This window comes from Grampus griseus (assembly GCF_964374135.1).
Source record: "Grampus griseus genome assembly, chromosome: 17".
Classification (NCBI taxonomy): domain Eukaryota; kingdom Metazoa; phylum Chordata; class Mammalia; order Artiodactyla; family Delphinidae; genus Grampus; species Grampus griseus.
Window position 1 is genome coordinate 31,976,172 of NC_139011.1, and position 18,087 is coordinate 31,994,258.

General features: G+C 36.3%; 1 protein-coding gene across 1 annotated transcript in view; it reads left to right on the top strand.

The window, feature by feature from the left end:
• LOC309835220 (integrator complex subunit 10-like) overlaps positions 1-18,087 on the top strand; it is a gene marked incomplete at both ends in the record, with an annotated part of 188,154 nt that overhangs the window by 14,921 nt on the left and 155,146 nt on the right.

The window sequence follows — 18,087 nt, forward strand, 5'->3', positions numbered from 1 at the left end:
TGGAAGAATTTGTGTGGAATTGCTATTATTTCTTCCTTAAATTTTTGGTATATTTTTTACCAATGAAGCCATCTGGTCCTGGAGCTTTCTTTTGGAGAAGGTTTTTAAGTATAAATTCAATTTCTTTAAGAGATACTGAGTTATTCAGGCTATCTATTCTTTCTTTAGTGAGCTTTTTGAGTATTTCAGAGTGTTTGTCCGTTTCATCTGAGTTGTCAAGTTTATTGACATTAAGTTGTTCATAACAACCGATTATTATTCTTTTACTTTCTGTAATATTTATCATTTTTATTGATCTTCTCAAAGAACTAGCCTTTGGTTTCACTGATTTTTTTTGTTACATTTCTGTTTTCAATTTTATTGATTTCAGCTCTTATCTACATTATTTCCTTCTCCTTTGAGTAGAATTAGCTCTTTTCTTTCTAGCTTATTAAGGTGGAAACTTAGATTATTGACTTAAGACTTTTCTTCCTTTTTAAATAAGTAATTAATGCTATAAATTTTTCTCCAAGCACTGCTTTAGCTTCATCCCACAAATTTTGCCTTCAAATAATACTTTCATTTCCCCTACTTATTTGTGATGTTGCCCTATATTTTACTTCTACATATGCTTTAAACGCGACAATGCATTGCTATTATTTTTGCCTCATACAATCAATTCTTTCTTAAAGTGATTTAAAATGTGGAAACAATTTATTTTCTAAATTTACCCATGTAGTCATCATTTTTGGTGCTCTTTATTCCCAGGTGTAGATCCTAAGTTCCATCTGGTATCATTTTCTTCTGCCTGAAATACTTTTAACATTTGTGTAGGTACAAATCTGATGACAATGAATTCTATCAGCTTCAGTTTGTCTAAAATGTCTTCATTTTTTAAAGAAAATTTTGCTAAGTGAAGAAATCTTGCTGAGTGAAGAAACCTAAACCAATTTATTTTCCCCTCCTTTTACTACATCAGAGACATTTCTCCATTATTTTCTGGCTTGCATAGTTTCTGATGAGTAGTCTCCTGTCATTTTACTTTTGTTGCTGGGCATAATGAGTCTTTTTTCTCTTTCTTAAGATTTTTTTCTTTTGCACTAGTTTTCATCACATTTTTTATATTAAATTATTTGACATGCTTTTTTAAAAAATGTTTATTCTATTTGAAATTATTTGAGCTTCCTGGATCTATACATTTATAGTTTTTATCAAATGATTTTTCCCCATCATTGTTCTGCCTACTTTCTACTCTTTTTCTGGGACTCCAGTTACACATTAGGCTCTTAGGTTGTTTGATATCATATCTATGCTCTCTTCAGTTTTTCCAGTCTTTTATTTTCTCTATGCTTTATTTTCACATTCACTGAGAAAAAATTTTTCTGCAGCATTTAATCTGCTGCTGTTCTCACCCTGCGTAATTTTTATTTCAGATAACATATTTTTCATTTCTAGTCTACTTGTATTTTTGTATATGGTCCATTTTTCTTCTCATGATTCTGTTTTTCTCAACCTATTTGAACACATGGACATACTTATAATAACTCTCTTAATAACTTTTTCTGCTAATTTCATCATTTCTGTTATTTCTGCGTTGTTTTTTTTAATCAATTGATTTTTCTCCTAGTTGTAAGTCAAATTTTTATGCTTCTTTGTATTCTTGGCATGACATTATTGAATGCTGGATTTTTTGTGTGTGCTCCTTTAAGTAGTGTTGTGTTTTATTTTAGCTTGCAACAAATTTCTTGGAATTAGTTGAATATTTTCAAAGATTGTTTTTAAGATATTTTAAAGGGGGTCCAGAGTTAGCCTTAGTCTAACCCTAACTTAGCCCCACCATTAAGGCAATATTTTTCTGGGACTCTACACAAAGCCCCATCTATTTTGACATCTTTCTACTCTGGCTGTTGGAAACACAAACCATCCCCAGTTTTTAAAGTTCCAGAAATTCTCCTGCCTATTGTTGTTCAGTGTTTTTCTCCTGTCTTGGGTAACTTCTCTCACAGGTTCAAATCAGTATGCACCAAAGACTCAAGAAGACCTCTTTACAGATCACCAGAGCTTTCTCTGTCTGTATGTGCAGACTCTTCCTCTCCAATATTCTGCAAACTGTAGCTCCCTGACTTCCTTGACCTCTAATATATTTTTCCTTCATTGCTGTTTGGATGCTCTCTGTCTGCACTGCAGCCTGGAAACTGCCTTTAGACAGCAAGTTGGTCCAGTCATAGGGCTCATTTTGTTTCTCTTCTTTTAGGGATCACAGTTCTGCTTTGTATTGGGTTGGACAAAAAGTTCATTCGGGTTTTTCATAACATCTTATGGAAAAACCCGAACGAACTTTTTGGCCTACACAATGCTTCCCCCAGTGTCTAAAAATTACTGTTTCAAAGGTATCAAGTGTCGATGAGGATGTGGAGAAAAAGGAACCCTTGTCCACTGATGGTGGGAATATAAATTGGTACAGCCATTATGGAAAAAAGTATGCAGGTTTCTCAAAAAAATAAAAATGATCCAGCAATTCTACTTCTGGGTATTTATCCAAAGGAAGTGCATTCATCTCAAAGAAATATCTGAACTCCCATGTTCATTGCAGAATTATTCACCATAGCCAAGATATAGAAACAACTTAAGTGTCTGTTAACGGATGAACTTATAAGGAAAATGTGGTACATGCATAAGATGGAACATTATTCAGCCTTTAAAAAGGAGAAAACTCTGCCATTTGTGACCACATAGGTGAACCTGGAGACATTATATTAAGTGAAATAAGGGAGACACAGAAGGACAAGTAACACATGATCTCATTTTTATGAGGAATCTAAAAAAGTTGAATACAAAGAAACAGAGAACAGAATGGTAGTTACCAAGGACTGGGACAGGAGGTGGGTGGGATGGAAATGGAGAGATGTTGGTCAAAGGGTACAGACTTTCAGTTATAAGATACAGGTCTAATGTACAGCATGGTGACTATAATTAATAATAATGTATTGTACTCTTGAAATTAGCTAAGAGAGTAGATCTTAAGTATTCTCACCAAACACACAAACACACACAAGGGTAACTACATGAGGTGATGTTTGTGAATTAGATTGATAGTGGTAATCATTTCACAATTTATATGTACATCAAATCATTCCAAATATATACAATTTTTATTTGTCAATCATACTTAAATAAAGCTAGAAAAAGTGAAGTAAGAGTAATTTTTAAAAAAAGTCATTGTTTCATGTATTTTGTCCAGTTCTGTAATTGTTTAGGGTGGAGAGTAAATTTGGTCCCTGTTACTGCATTTTGGCCAAAAGTACAAGTCCCAAAATTATAAATACTTAAAAGGAAAAAGTAAAAATAATTATCATTTACAGATGCTACGATTATTTGCTGGAAGAACTTTAGGAGAAAAGAAATAGAAAACGCTGTTAAAGCTACTAAGAGAGGTCATTATAGAGGCCAATTATAAAATAAACTTATAAAACTCAACTTTAAGTTGTAATTTTAAAAGATTCTATTCACAATACCTACAAAAATACAGAATCACTACATGTAAACTTAAGAAATATAGAGTAAAAAGTATGAAGAAAACTATTTAATTTTCCTGAAGAATATTAAGTTAGGGAATATCATGTTTCCAGGTGGCAATACCAATAGTATAAAATAAATTTTCTCTCCAAAAAATTTTATTTAGCACTCAAAATAGCAAAGCCAAGCAATTGCCTTGAGTGACACTAAAATGCCACATGATAATACTTCATATTTTTTCTGAAAAAAAATCTCAGAAAATAGGAATAAAATAATAGTGCTTTACGTGATAAACATATACCTCAAAACAACCACTGTATGGTAATAATGACAAAGCAATAAACGTATGGCCATTTTTCAGGAAAAAACCCTGGAATTCTCACTATCGCCATTATTTATCATTGTTCTCTTAGCTCTAACCAATACTATTAGACTAAGAGCTAGAAAAGACCCTATAGGTTTAAATGAGAATTATAGACATTGGAAAGGAAAAGATAAATAACATAATTTACTGATGATATAAAACAAATTACTTCTTTAAAAAAAGATCATCAACTAAAATATTGAACAGAGTATCAGCTAAAGTATAAAAGTAACAAATCAATTACACCAGAAAATATAATGGTTATTTTAGTTCAACAAGAAGGAAAACTAAGCTGTATTATTTACAGATGTATAGTTCTAACATAAATAAGGACATGTATAGTTCTAAGATAAAAACTATAAATAAGGCCAAGGCAATAATCATCACGAAAGTCAAGTTACTGACCATCTTGGAGGAGGAAGAGGGTCATGGTAGGGGAGGGGCACATAGTGGGTTTCTAGAACACTTAGAAGTTATGTCTTGACCTCAGTAGTGGTTCACTGAGTGAACACTTTATAAATAGTAGTTACATTTTCTGTAACTTTTTAAAATGAATGTTTCATTTGTCAATGCAAAATTAAATATACATATATGTATGTATATCTGTGTATGTATATACAGAAAAAACCTCATTCATAATAACCCCATACACAAAAACAATGAGAATAAACACCAGTATTGATTTGCATTTCTCTAATAATTAGTGATGTTGAGCCTCTTTTCATGTGTTTTTTGGCCATCTGCATGTCTTCTTTGGAGAAATGTCTATTTATTGTAGGTCTTCCACCCTTTTACACTGTTGGTGGGAATGTAAATTGATATGGCCACCATGGAGAACAGTATGGAGGTTCCTTAAAAAACTAAAAATAGAAATACTATATGACCCAGCAATCTCACTCCTGGGTGTATATCTGGAGAAAACCATGGTTCAAAAGGATATGTGTACCCCAGTGTTCATTACAGCACTATTTACAATAGCTGGGACATAGAAGCAACTTAAATGTCCATCAGCAGAGGAATGGATAAAGATGTGGTACATATATACAATGGAATATTACCCAGCCATAAAAAGGAATGAAATTGTGCCATTTGCAGAGACATGGATGGACCTAAAGACTGTCATACAGAGTGAAGTAAGTCAGAAAAAGAAAAACAAATATCATATAATATCGCCTATATGTGGAATCTAGAAAAATGATACAGGTAAACTTATTTGCAAAGCAGAAATAGAGACACAGATGTAGAGAACAAACGTATGGATACCAAGGGGGGATGGAGGGGATGGAATGAATTGGGAGATTGGGATTGACAAACATACACTACCATGTATAAAATAGATAACTAATGAGAACCTACTGTATAGCACAGGGAACTCTACTCAATGCTCTGTGGTGACCTAAATGGGAAGGAAATCCAAAAAAGAGGGGATATATGTATACATATAGCTGATTCACTTTGCTGTACAGCAGAAACTAACACAACATTGCAAAGCAACTATAATCCAATAAAAATTAATAAAAAAAGAAAAAGTAAATGGGCAAAATATCTCTGTAAATGATGTAAACTTTCCATGAGCATCATGAAAGAAACCTTGAACAAATGAAGAATTCTTTTTTAAATCAGGAAGATCAATATTATGGAGCTAAAGATTCTCACTAAATTTATAAGTTTATGTAGAGTCTCTGAAAATCTTAATGGATTTAAAATTTGAATGAGGCAAAAGTATTCCAAAATGTATATGATAGACTAAATACTGTAGGGACATGTTCTATCTGTTATTAATATTTATTTTTAAACACTATTGAGAGAATGAATATATATATATACACACACACACACACACACACAGTATACATATTATGCAAGAAAATATTTCAAATTGATAGAGGAAGTAGAAGGGTTAAAATGGATTTGGGAAAATGCAGGAAAAAAAAGAGAAAAACTCTAAATGAATTAATGACTGACTTCTAGTTTAAAAGAAAACACTAAGAGAATTTAAAAAATAGTTCAATAATTTTAGGGTGAAGAAAAATCCTATAACAGAAAGGATATCAAAAGAGATTTGTAGATTTTTCTACTTAGATATTTTAAAATTTAGCTCAGTAAAATCAACATAATCAAAATTAAAAGTCAAGTAAAAATCATGTATCAGACAAAGTGTTAATATCATATAATATATAAAGAATTCTTCATTAAAGGAAAGATAGGAAAGATGAACAGTCTAATAAAAAAATGGGCAAAGTACGTTAGAGGGCAACTTACACATGAAGAAATAATAGTCAATAAATATTAAAGAATAATCAATCTCACTGAATCTAAGATGTATAATTTAAAATATCTTTAATCTATCTTATTGGTAAAGGTTTAAAATATTATTATATCTAGTGTTGTTAGAATGTAGGGAAATGGATATTTGTATATAGTACTGATAAAGGCAGGAATTGGTATTTATAAGAGACAATGTGACTATATGCATAATTTTTTGCCAAACAATTCCATTTTCAGAGAAGAATATTAAGGAAATAATTGGACAAGTGAGCAATACTCTATATAAGGATGTTCATCACAGCATTATTATATAATAGCAAAAAGATAAGAAACAACATAAATATTCAACAATAGGGAAATCGTGAAATACACACAATAGAACATCATTTTCTCATTAAAAATTTTTAGAGGAATATATTGTTGGTGAAAAGTAGCATGAACTGTATAGTCCAATTTATTTTTAAAAATCATATGCATATATGCATTGAAAATTTTCAGAAAGTTAAGCAGCAAGATTTTTTTTTAGCACCAGTATTTTAACATAGTTATGTCTTATGGCAGCATTTTGAGTGATACTTTCTTTATAATTTTCCATTTAATGTAAAGAGTATTAGAAAATACAAATATCAACAAAAAATGTCTTCCATTTACTAAGCTGACAAAAGGTTTTTAAAACGTAAATTCAGTGTTGGTGGGAGAATGGGTAGGTATGCTCTCTCATATGCTACTTGTGGAATTATAAATTGATAATTTTCAGAAAAGCAATTTTTCACATGTATCAAAAACAGTAATGAAATTAATAGTGAAAAATTAGCAATTGTATTGATAGGAGATTGGTTGAATAACGTAATAGCCACACAGTGGAATTCTATGCAGCCATTAAAAATCATGATGCATGTTTATCCTTAGCAACATGGTAGAATATTCACGGAACATGTGAGAAAAGTCATACATAAAAGAGTACATTTATGAAATCTAACTATTATTAAATATATATCACTATCAAGTATGTGCTAATAATTATCTCTAGGTTGTGGACACTGGTGGCTTTAGTTTTAATTTTTCATGATCATACTGTGAAAATGAAATATTTATGATAAAAAGTAATTACACGTGAAGCTCTTGTTATCTCCGATTCCAACTCTGTTCTACTAACAGCAATGGTCTTGAGTTCAGATTAACATTCAATTCACAAGATAGAACTGATTTCACCTGGCACTGTTTGGTAAATGTTAGAAAACAGAAAAGGAAAAAGTGCTGCATGCAAAGCAGAGCATAAAAAGGGGTCTGGTGACTTCCAGGCAGAGTTTCTAATGTCTTGGTCATTCAACAGTCTAGTTGTTTGTATTCAAAATAGACAAGGCTCATTGTGTGTGGATAATTAGGAAACACATGGGCTCTGGGGTGTCTCTGGATTTTACACCTAACTGGCCATGTAGCTCCCTCAAAGGTACAGAACTAGCACTCACTCCCTAGTGTAGCTCCATCTTATCAATACTGGCCACTCGGTACTAAATAAACAACTGGACAAAACGTACAGGTGTTTCTTCTGATACCTAACCCTCAAATAGATTCTCATTCATCTTGGATCCAACAAAGGTAAGCACCTGACAATTACTTGAGTTAATGTTTTAAGAGATTCCTGTGTCCCTAAAGCGAGGGTAAAAGCCACAGCATCAACTGCCTGTCCTTTCCTTCTGATATGTCATTGAAGTCATTTGAAAAATCAGATTTCACTCTTTCCCACATACTGCCCATTTCATGCATTTTAATATGTGATTAGATTCTGGAGCTGGTCTCATGTGGCCAGGATATTTTCATATTGCTCACTCTCCCAAGAAGACTATTCCATTCTAGTCTGATTAGCATGAACATCTGGCTTAAATCTAACCTCCTCTAAACCCACCTCACCGAAATGATCACTTCTTACTCCATGTTCCCATCCGTCTCTGTTCCTACTTTCTATTAGAGGCTAATTCATATTTTCATGCTGGCATCATCACACAACCTGGCAAGCAGCTCCACCAATGTTTATTTTATAAATAATGAAAGACAGTAGGAAAAATAATTCCATAATACAAGCAATAATCACAGTAAACACTGATTTCAGAAAGCTGTTGATGGTTTGTTATGTTATTTCATAAACATATACATATATGTGTTTTTATACTCCTCTTCCCTCTGTCCTAATTATGAGTTCTCAAAAAAATGCAGTAATTGTGAAAGATACATTAGCTTTTAGGTCTTCAGCTTCACTTAAGCTAAGGGACATAATAAAAAATATAAAACAAAACAAACACACAATTGGCTTGTATTCTTAGGCTGTGGTTTTGCACATTTCATTACTTGGCCAATGTTTCTACTTTGACAGGAGTGAGGATTGCAAGATTAGGTCCAGAGAGAAAATATGTTTAGCTGAGGTCTGGAGAATCACTTAATGAAGCAGACAGTGGAGGAATCAGAAAGACTTTGTATTGTTATTTGGTTGGCTTTTTTTTTTTTTGCCTTTGGCAAACATTCTTGTAGTAATAATAGTAATGCCATGTCTCCAAAAGAAATTCATGATTATGGCTCACATTAGTTTGTATTAGCATCTGTAGAGGACAGGTCCCTCCCTGCCAGTGCTCACACACTCATAAGCACAGAAGCAGCTGAGAGAAACCTTCTCACTATTTGTTAGTTAGTGATACTGCCCCTGGCAGGGTAGAAACAAGTTTCTCTCAGGGGAAATTGCTGATGTTACTATTTTAATTTGCAAACCACATTTCTCTGGATGATGATGAGATTGCAAATAACCTAGACAAAACAGACCCTAGTTTAACTAGCTGAAAAAATACAAGCAAGAATAGCGAATTAAAATATTTTTAGCCTTTCTCTCTAATGGTATAATTGAAAATCAACTCTTCCAAAAGCATCTTGCAAGGGTAATATCATAGATACAGGCACTGATTTAAAATAGCATCTATGGTGAGTCCCAATCCATCCACTCTATTGTTTAACCTAGTGCCACCCAAAACTGAAAGGTAAGTACAAAGGTGGATGACATTTAAGCATGATGAAGAAATATACATTTTAAGGAATACTCCAGTTATAACAGATGTTTCATATGATACGGCTCATTTATGGTGTCTACTGACTGGAAGCTGTAAGAGTATTGAAATATTTTACTTTTAGAATAATAAACAGTTTATGCATGAATTTTATATGCACATTTTATACACATATTATGTATTTGTATTATATTCACAAAATGCATATTCTACCAAAACCAATTAAACCATAATATGAAATAGTCACATTTATGGGAATGAAAAGCATATCAAAAGACCATCAAGTCCATCTATCCAAACTTCACACTGAATAATATTTGAAATAATATAATTAGAAAATGTACCTAACAAAATAATATACAATGCAATATGAAAGATTAGTTATAGAAACAAAATGCTCCTGATTTAAGCTTTGAGTTACATAAATTTGTCACAACACAACTACAGTAAGTCCCCTACCTATGAATCTTCAAGTTGTGAACTGTCCAATCACGTAAGTTAGTTGTGTCTAGCGTACACTGTCACACGCGTGCCTCCTCTACAAGTGGTTGTGCTTTTGGGCGTACTGTACTGTATAGAGTACAGTAGTACAGTATCTTTATTTCAAGCCCAGGATGTCCAGAAGCAAGTGTAAAAGCAGCGGTGATGTAGCTGGTACTGCTAAGAAGCACCAAGCCATAACAATGGAAACAAAAGTGAAAATAATTGAGAGTGGAGTGAGGTGAAAAGGTGGTAGACATAGCTCGTTCTTATGAATCATTCAACCATTGGCATGATTCTAAAGAACAAGGACAACATCATGGTACACGTGAAGTCTGCTGTGCCGATGATGTCGACAATAATATTGAAGAAGCGTGGAAAAGTGATGGAAGAGATGGAGAAACTTCTCAGTGTGTAGATGCAGGATCAGCAGCAGCATCGAGTCCCGCTCAGCTTAATGCTGATTCAAGAGAAAATTAAAAGCCTTTATGAAGACTTGAAGAAGAAACACGGCGAAGAATCAGAGAGCACATCTTTTAATGCCAGCCATGGCTGGTTTAATTGGTTCAAGGCTAGAGCCAACCTTCACAATGTAAAAGTAAGTGGCGAGGCAGCGGGAATTTCCTGAAATGCTTTGAGAAATTATTGATGAAGGCATGTATTTACCAGAGCAGGTCCTGTCTCATCCACATTAAAAACCTCAGGTAAATAAGCACCTTCATCGATAATTTCTCGAAGCGTTCCAGGAAATTCCCGGGCAGCTACAGTAAAGGTGAGTGATGAATCAGGAACAACCTTGTGACAATTTTGGAAAGACTATAACATCTACAAGGCCATAAAAAACATTGACTTTTCTTGAAGGGCGGTTACGGCAGTCACCGTGAATGCGGTTTGGAAGAAATTTTGCCTGCAGTTTGTTCATGATTTTCTTGGATTTAAGAACGTGAAGGAGAGGACCTTCAAGATAGAGGAGGAGTAAGAAGTGGAGATCACCTTCCTCCCCACAGATACATCAGAAATACATCTACACGTGGAACAACTCCTACAGAACACCTACTGAACGCTGGCAGAACACCTCAGACCTCCCAAAAGGCAAGAGACTCCCCACATTCCGGGGTAGGGCAAAAGAAAAAACAGAGACAAAAGGATAGGGACGGGACCTGCACCAGTGGGAGGGAGCTGTGAAGGAGAAAAGGTTTCCACACACTAGGAAGCCCCTTCGCGGGCGGAGACTGCGGGTGGCGGAGGGGGAAGCTTCGGAGCCACGGAGGAGAGCGCAGCAACAGGGGTGCGGTGGACAAAGCGGAGAGATTCCCTCACAGAGGATCGGTGCCGACCAGCACTCACCAGCCCGAGAAGCTTGTCTGCTCACCCGCCGGGGCGGGTGGGGGCTGGGAGCTGAGGCTTGGGCTTTGGTCCGAGCGCAGGGAGAAGACTGGGGTTGTCAGCGTAAACACAGCCTGAAGGGGTCTAGTGCACCACAGCTAGCCGGGAGGGATTCGGGGAAAAAGTCTGGACCAGCCTAAGAGGCAAGAGACCATTGTTTCCGAATGTGTGAGGACAAGTGATTCAGAGCACCACCTAAACGAGCTCCAGAGACGGGCGCGAGCTGCGGCTATCAGTGTGGACCCCAGAGATGGGCATGAAATGCTAAGGCTTCTGCTACAGCCACCAAGAAGCCTGTGTGCAAGCACAGATCACTATCCACACCTCCCCTCTTGGGAGCCTGTGCAGCCCGCCACTCCCAGAGTCCCGTGATCCAGGGATAACTTCCCCGGGAGAACACACAGCATGCCTCAGGCTGCTGCAATGTCTCGCTGGCCTCAGCTGCCTCAGGCTCGCCCTGCATTACGTACCCCTCCCTCCCCCAGGCCTGAGTGAGCCAGAGCCCACTAATCAGCCACTCCTTTAACGCCATCCTGTCTGGGAGAAGACAAGATGCCAGGGGGCAACCTATATGCAGAGGGAAGCAATATCCAAACCTGAACACCAAGAGCTGTGCGAACAAAGAAAAGAAAGGGAAAGTTCTCTGTGCAGCCTCAGGAGCAGTGGAATAAATCTCCACCATCAACTTGAGGTACCTGCATCTGTGAAATACCTGAAGAGACAACAAATCATCACAAAATTGAGGCAGTGGACTTTGGGAGGAACTGTAGACTTGAGGTTTGCTGTATGCAACTGACAAGATTCTGATTTATATGTTTTTCTTAGTTAGTTTTTAGCACTTGTTATCATTGGTGGATTTGTTTATTGGTTTGGTTGCTCTCCTTATTTTCTTTATTTTTTTTACTTTTTATTTTAATAATATTTTTAAAAAATTTTTAATTTCAACAACTTTATTTTATTTTATTTATTTGTTCCCTTTGCTTCTGAACCGTGTGAGTGACAGGGTCTTGGTGCTCCGGGCAGCTGTCAGGCCTGAGCCTTGGTAGTGAGAGAGCCAATTTCAGGACATTGGACCACCAGAGACTTCCTGGCCCACGTACTACCAACTGGTGAGGGCTCTCCCAGAGAGCTCCATCTCAACGCTAAGACCCAGCTCCAATCAATGACTAGCAAGCTCCAATGCTGGACGCCCCGTGCCAAGCCACTAACAACCCCAAGGATCACAACCCCACTCATTAGCAGAAAGTATGCCTAAAATCCTAATAAGTTCACAGACACCCCAAAACACACCACCAGACTTGTGGTGGGGTCCTGCCCACCAGGACCTGGCCACCAGAAACACAAGATCCAGCCTCATCCACCAGAACACAGGTACCAGTCCCCTCCACCAGGAAGCCTACACAACTCACTGAACCAAACTCAGCCACTGGGGGCAGACACCAAAAACAAGAACTACTAACCTGCAGCCTGTGAAAAGGAGACCCCAAACACAGTAAGATAAGCAAAATGAGAAGACAGAGAAATACACAGCAGATGAAGGACCAAGGTAAAAACTCAACAGACCAAACAAATGAAGAAGAAATAGGCGGTCTACCTGAAAAAGAATTCAGAATAATGATCGTAAAGATGATCCAAAATCTTGAAAACAGAATGGAGAAGATACAAGAAACGTTTAACAAGGACCTAGAAGAACTAAAGAGCAAACAATGATGAACAACACAATAAATGAAATTAAAAATTCTCTAAAAGGAATCAATAGCAGAGTAACTGAGGCAGAAGAACGGATAAGGGAACTGGAAGATAAAAGAGTGGAAATAACTACCACAGAGCAGAATAAAGAAAAAAGAATGAAAAGAACTGAGGACAGTCTCAGAGACCCTGGGACAACATTAAATGCACCAACATTTGAATTATAGAGTTCCCAGAAGAAGAGAAAAAGTAAAGGACTGAGAAAATTTTTGAAGAGATTATAGTTGACAACTTCCCTAATATGGGTAAGAAAATAGTCAATCAAGTCCAGGAAGCACAGAGAGTCCCATTCAGGATAAATCCAAGGAGAAACATGCCAAGACACATATTAATCAAACTATCAAAAATTAAATACAAAGAAAAAATATTAAAAGCAGCAAGGGACAAGCAACATATAACATACAAGGGAATCCCCACAAGGTTAACAGCTGATCTTTCACCAGAAGCTCTGCAAGCGAGAAGAGTAGCAGGACATATTTAAAGTGATAAAAGGGAAAAACCTACAACCAAGATTACTCTATTCACCAAGGATCTCATTCACATTCGATGGAGATATTAAAACCTTTACACACAAGCAAAAGGTAAGACGAATCAGCCCCACCAAATCAGCTTTACAACAAATGCTAAAGGAATATCTCTAGGCAGGAAACACAAGAGAGGAAAAGACCTACTATAACAAACCCAAAGCAATTAAGAAAATGATAATAGGAAGATACATATTGATAATTACCTTAAATGTAAATGAATTAAATGCTCCAACCAAAAGATATAGAATGGTTGAATGGACACAAAAACAAGATCCGTATATATGCTGTCTACAAGAGACCCACTTCAGACCTTGGGACACATATAGACTGAAAGTCAGGGGATGGAAAAAGATATTCCATGCAAATGGAAATCAAAAGAAAGCTGGAGTAGCAATTCTCATATCAGACAAAATAGACTTTAAAAGAAAGACTACTACAAGAGACAAGGAAGGACACTACCTAATGATCAAGGGATCAATCCAAGAAGAAGTATAACAATTGTAAATATATATGCACCCAACATAGGAGCACCTCAATACATAAGGCAAATGCTAACAGCCATAACAGGGGAAAGTGACAGTAACACAAAACAGTAGGGGGCTTTTAACACCTCACTTTCACCAATGGACAAATCATCCAAAATGAAAATAAATAAGGAAACACAGCTTTAAGTGACACATTAAACAGGTTGGATTTAATTGATATTTATAGGACATTCCATCCAAAAAAAAAATGGAATACACTTCTCAAGTGCTCATGGAACATTCTCCAGGATAGATCATATCTTGGGTTACAAATCAAACCTTGGTAAATTTAAGAAAATTGAAATCATATCAAGTATCTTTTCTGACCACAATGCTGTGAAACAAGATATTACAGGAAAAAACCTTAAAAAAAGAACAAACACATGGATCCTAAACAATACACTACTGAATAACCAAGAGATCACTGAAGAAATCAAAGAGGAAATCAAAAAATACCTAAAAACAAAAGACGATGAAAACACCATGACCGAAAACCTATGGGATGCAGCAAAAGCAGTTCTAAGAGGGAAGTTTATAGGAATACAATCCTACCTCAAGAAATAAGAGAAATGTCAAACAACCTAGCCTTACACCTCAAGGAATTAGAGAAAGAAGAACAAAAAAAAAACCCAAACTTAGCAGAAGGAAAGAAATCATAAAGATCTGATCAGAAATAAATGAAATAGAAATGAAGGAAATGATAGCAAAGATCAATAGAACTAAAAGCTGGTTCTTTGAGAAGATAAATAAAATTGATAACCCATTAGCCAGATTCATTAAGAAAAAGGGAAAAGACTCAAATCACAGAAGTAGAAGTGAAAAAGGAGAAGTAACAACTGACACTGAATAAATACAAAGGATCATGAGAGATTACTATAAGCAGCTATATGCCAATAAAATGGACAACCTGGAAGAAATGGACAAATTCTTAGAAGAGTACAACCTTCCAAGACTGAACCAGGAAGAAATAGAAAACATAAACAGACCAATCACAAGCACTGAAATTGAAACTGTGATTATAAATCTTCCAACGAACAAAAGCTCAATACTAGATAGCTTCACAGGCAAATTCTACCAACCATTTAGAGAAGAGCTAACACCTATCCATCTCAAACTCTTCCAAAATATACCAGAGGGGAGAACACTCCCAAACTCATTCTATGAGGCCACCATCACCCTGATACCAAAACCAGACAAAGATCTCACAAAGAAAGAAAACTACAGGCCAATATCACTGATGAACATAGATGCAAAAATCCTCAACAAAATACTAGCAAACAGAATCCAACAGCACATTAAAATGATCATGCACCATGATCAAGTGGGGTTTATCCCAGGAACGCAAGCATTCTTTAATATATGCAAATCAATCAATGTGATACACCATATTAACAAATTGAAGGAGAAAAACCATATGATAATCTCAATACATGCAGAAAAAGCTTTCAACAAAATTCAACACCCATTTATGATAAAAACCCTCCAGAAAGTACACATAGAGGGAGCTTACCTCAACATAATGAAGGCCGTATATGACAAACCCACAACCAACATTGTTCTCAATGGTGAAAAACTGAAACAATTTTCCCTAAGATAAGGAACAAAACAAGGTTGTCCACTCTCACCACTATTATTCAACATAGTTTTGGAAGTTTTAGCCACAGCAATCAGAGAAGAAAAAGAAATAAAAGGAATCCAAATCAGAAAAGAAGTAAAATTTTCACTGTTTGCTGATGACATGATACTATACATAGAGAATCCTAAAGAGGCTACCAGAAAACTACTAGAGCTTATCAATGAATTTGGTAAAGTAGCAGGATACAAAATTAATGCACAGAAATCTCTTGTATTCCTATACACTAATGATGAAAAATCTGAAAGAGTAATTAAGGAAACACTCCCATTTACCACTGCAACAAAAAGAATAAAATACCTAGGATTAAGCCTACCTAAGGAGACAAAAGACCTGTATGCAGAAAAGTGTAAGACACTGCTGAGAGAAATGAAAGATGATACAAACAGTTGCAGAGACGTATAACACATTCTTGGATTGGAAGAATCAACACTGTGAAAATGACTATACTACCCAAAGCAATCTACAGATTCAATGCAATTCTTAACAAACTACCAATCACATTTTTCACAGAACTAGAACAAAAAATTTCACAACTTGTATGGAAACACAAAAGACCCCGAATAGCCAAAGCAACCTTGAGAAAGAAAAACGAAGCTGGAGGAGTCAGGGGCCCTGACTTCAGACTACAGTAAAAAGCTACAGATATCAAGACAGTATGGTACGGGCACAAAAACAGAAATATAGATCAATGGAACAGGATAGAAAGCTCAGAGATAAACCCACGCATATATGGTCACCTTATCTTTGATAAAGGAGGCAAGAATATACAATGGAGAAAAGACAGCCTCTTCAATAAGTGGTGCTGGGAAAATTGGATAGCTACATGTAAAAGAATGAAATTAGAACACTCCCTCACACCATACACAAAAATAAACTCAAAATGGATTAAAGACCTAAATGTAAGATCAGGCAGTATAAAACTCTTAGAGGAAAACATAGGCAGAACACTCTATGACATAAATCACAGCAAGATCCTTTTTGACCCACCTCCTAGAGAAATGGAAATAAAAACACAAATAAACAAATGGGACCTAATGAAACTTAAAAGCTTTTGCACAGCAAAGGAAACCATAAACAAGACGAAAAGACAGCCCTCAGAATGGGAGAAAATATTTGCAAATGAAGCAACTGACAGAGGATTAATCTCGAAACTATACAAGCAGCTCATGCAGCTCAATATCAAAAAAACAAACAACCCAATCCCAAAATGGGCAGAAGACCTAAATAGACATTTATCCAGTGAAGAGATACAGATTGTCAACAAACACATGAAAGGATGCTCAACATCACTAATCCTTAGAGAAATGCAAATCAAAACTACAATGAGGTATCACCTCACACTGGTCCGAATGGCCATCATCAAAAAATCTACAAACAATAAAGGCTGGAGAGGGTGTGGAGAAAAGGGAATCCTCTTGCACTGTTGGTGGGAATGTAAATTGATACAGTCACTATGGAGAACAGTATGGGGGTTCCTTAAAAAACTAAAAGTAGAACTACCATACGACCCAGCAATCCCACTACTGGGCATATACCCTGAGAAAACCATAATTCAAAAAGAATCATGTACCACAATGTTCACTGCAGCACTATTTACAATAGCCAGGACGTGGAAGCAACCTAAGTGTCCATCGACAGATGACTGGATAAAGAAGATGTGGCACATAGATACAATGGAATATTACTCAGTCATAAAAACAGAAATGAAATTGACTTATTTGTAGTGAGGTGGATGGACCTAGAGTCTGTCATACAGAGTGATGTAAGTCAGAAAGAAAAACACATACCATATGCTAACATATATATGGAATCTAAAAAAAGAAATGGTTCTGAAGAAGCTAGGGGCAGGACAGGAATAAAGATGCAGACATAGAGAATGGACTTGAGGACATGGGGAGGGGGAAGGGTAAGCTGGGAAGAAATGAGAGACTGGCATGGACATATATACACTACCAAATGTAAAACAGCTAGCTAGTGGGAAGCAGCCGCATAGCACAGGGAGATCAGCTCAGTGTTTTGTGACCACCTAGAGGGGTGGGATAGGGACGGTAGGAGGGAGATGCAAGAGGGAGGAGATATGGAGATATATGTATATGTATATGTATAGCTGATACACTGTTATACAGCAGAAACTAACACAACAATGTAAAGCAATTATACTGCAGTAAAGATGTTAAAAAAAAAAAAAAAAAGTGGATGAGGAGACCAAAGAGCAACTTAGTGACCTCAGTGAAAAGCTGGGGCTAGATCTGAAGGAGGACGACTTTATTGAACTCCTTGCTGTGCAACATGAGGAGCTTACTAATGAAGCCCTGATGCAACGGAGCCCCAGAGAAAGGACGAAGAGAGACAAGAGGAAGAAGTAACTGAAGAACTGAAGAGTTTCACAACGCAGGAAATGGCAAGAGAATTATCTTTATTTGAGGAGGCACTGTCCGTTTTTGAGGCACAGAACCTGAATGTAGAACAGTACACGAAGGTTGCAGCAGGCATTCAGAATGCAATCCAGTGCTACCGTGTCATCTATGGCAAGGAAAAAAGAGTTACTACCCAGACATCACTGGATCGTTTTTTCAAGAGGGTAGATAGAATTGAATCCAGCAAGGAA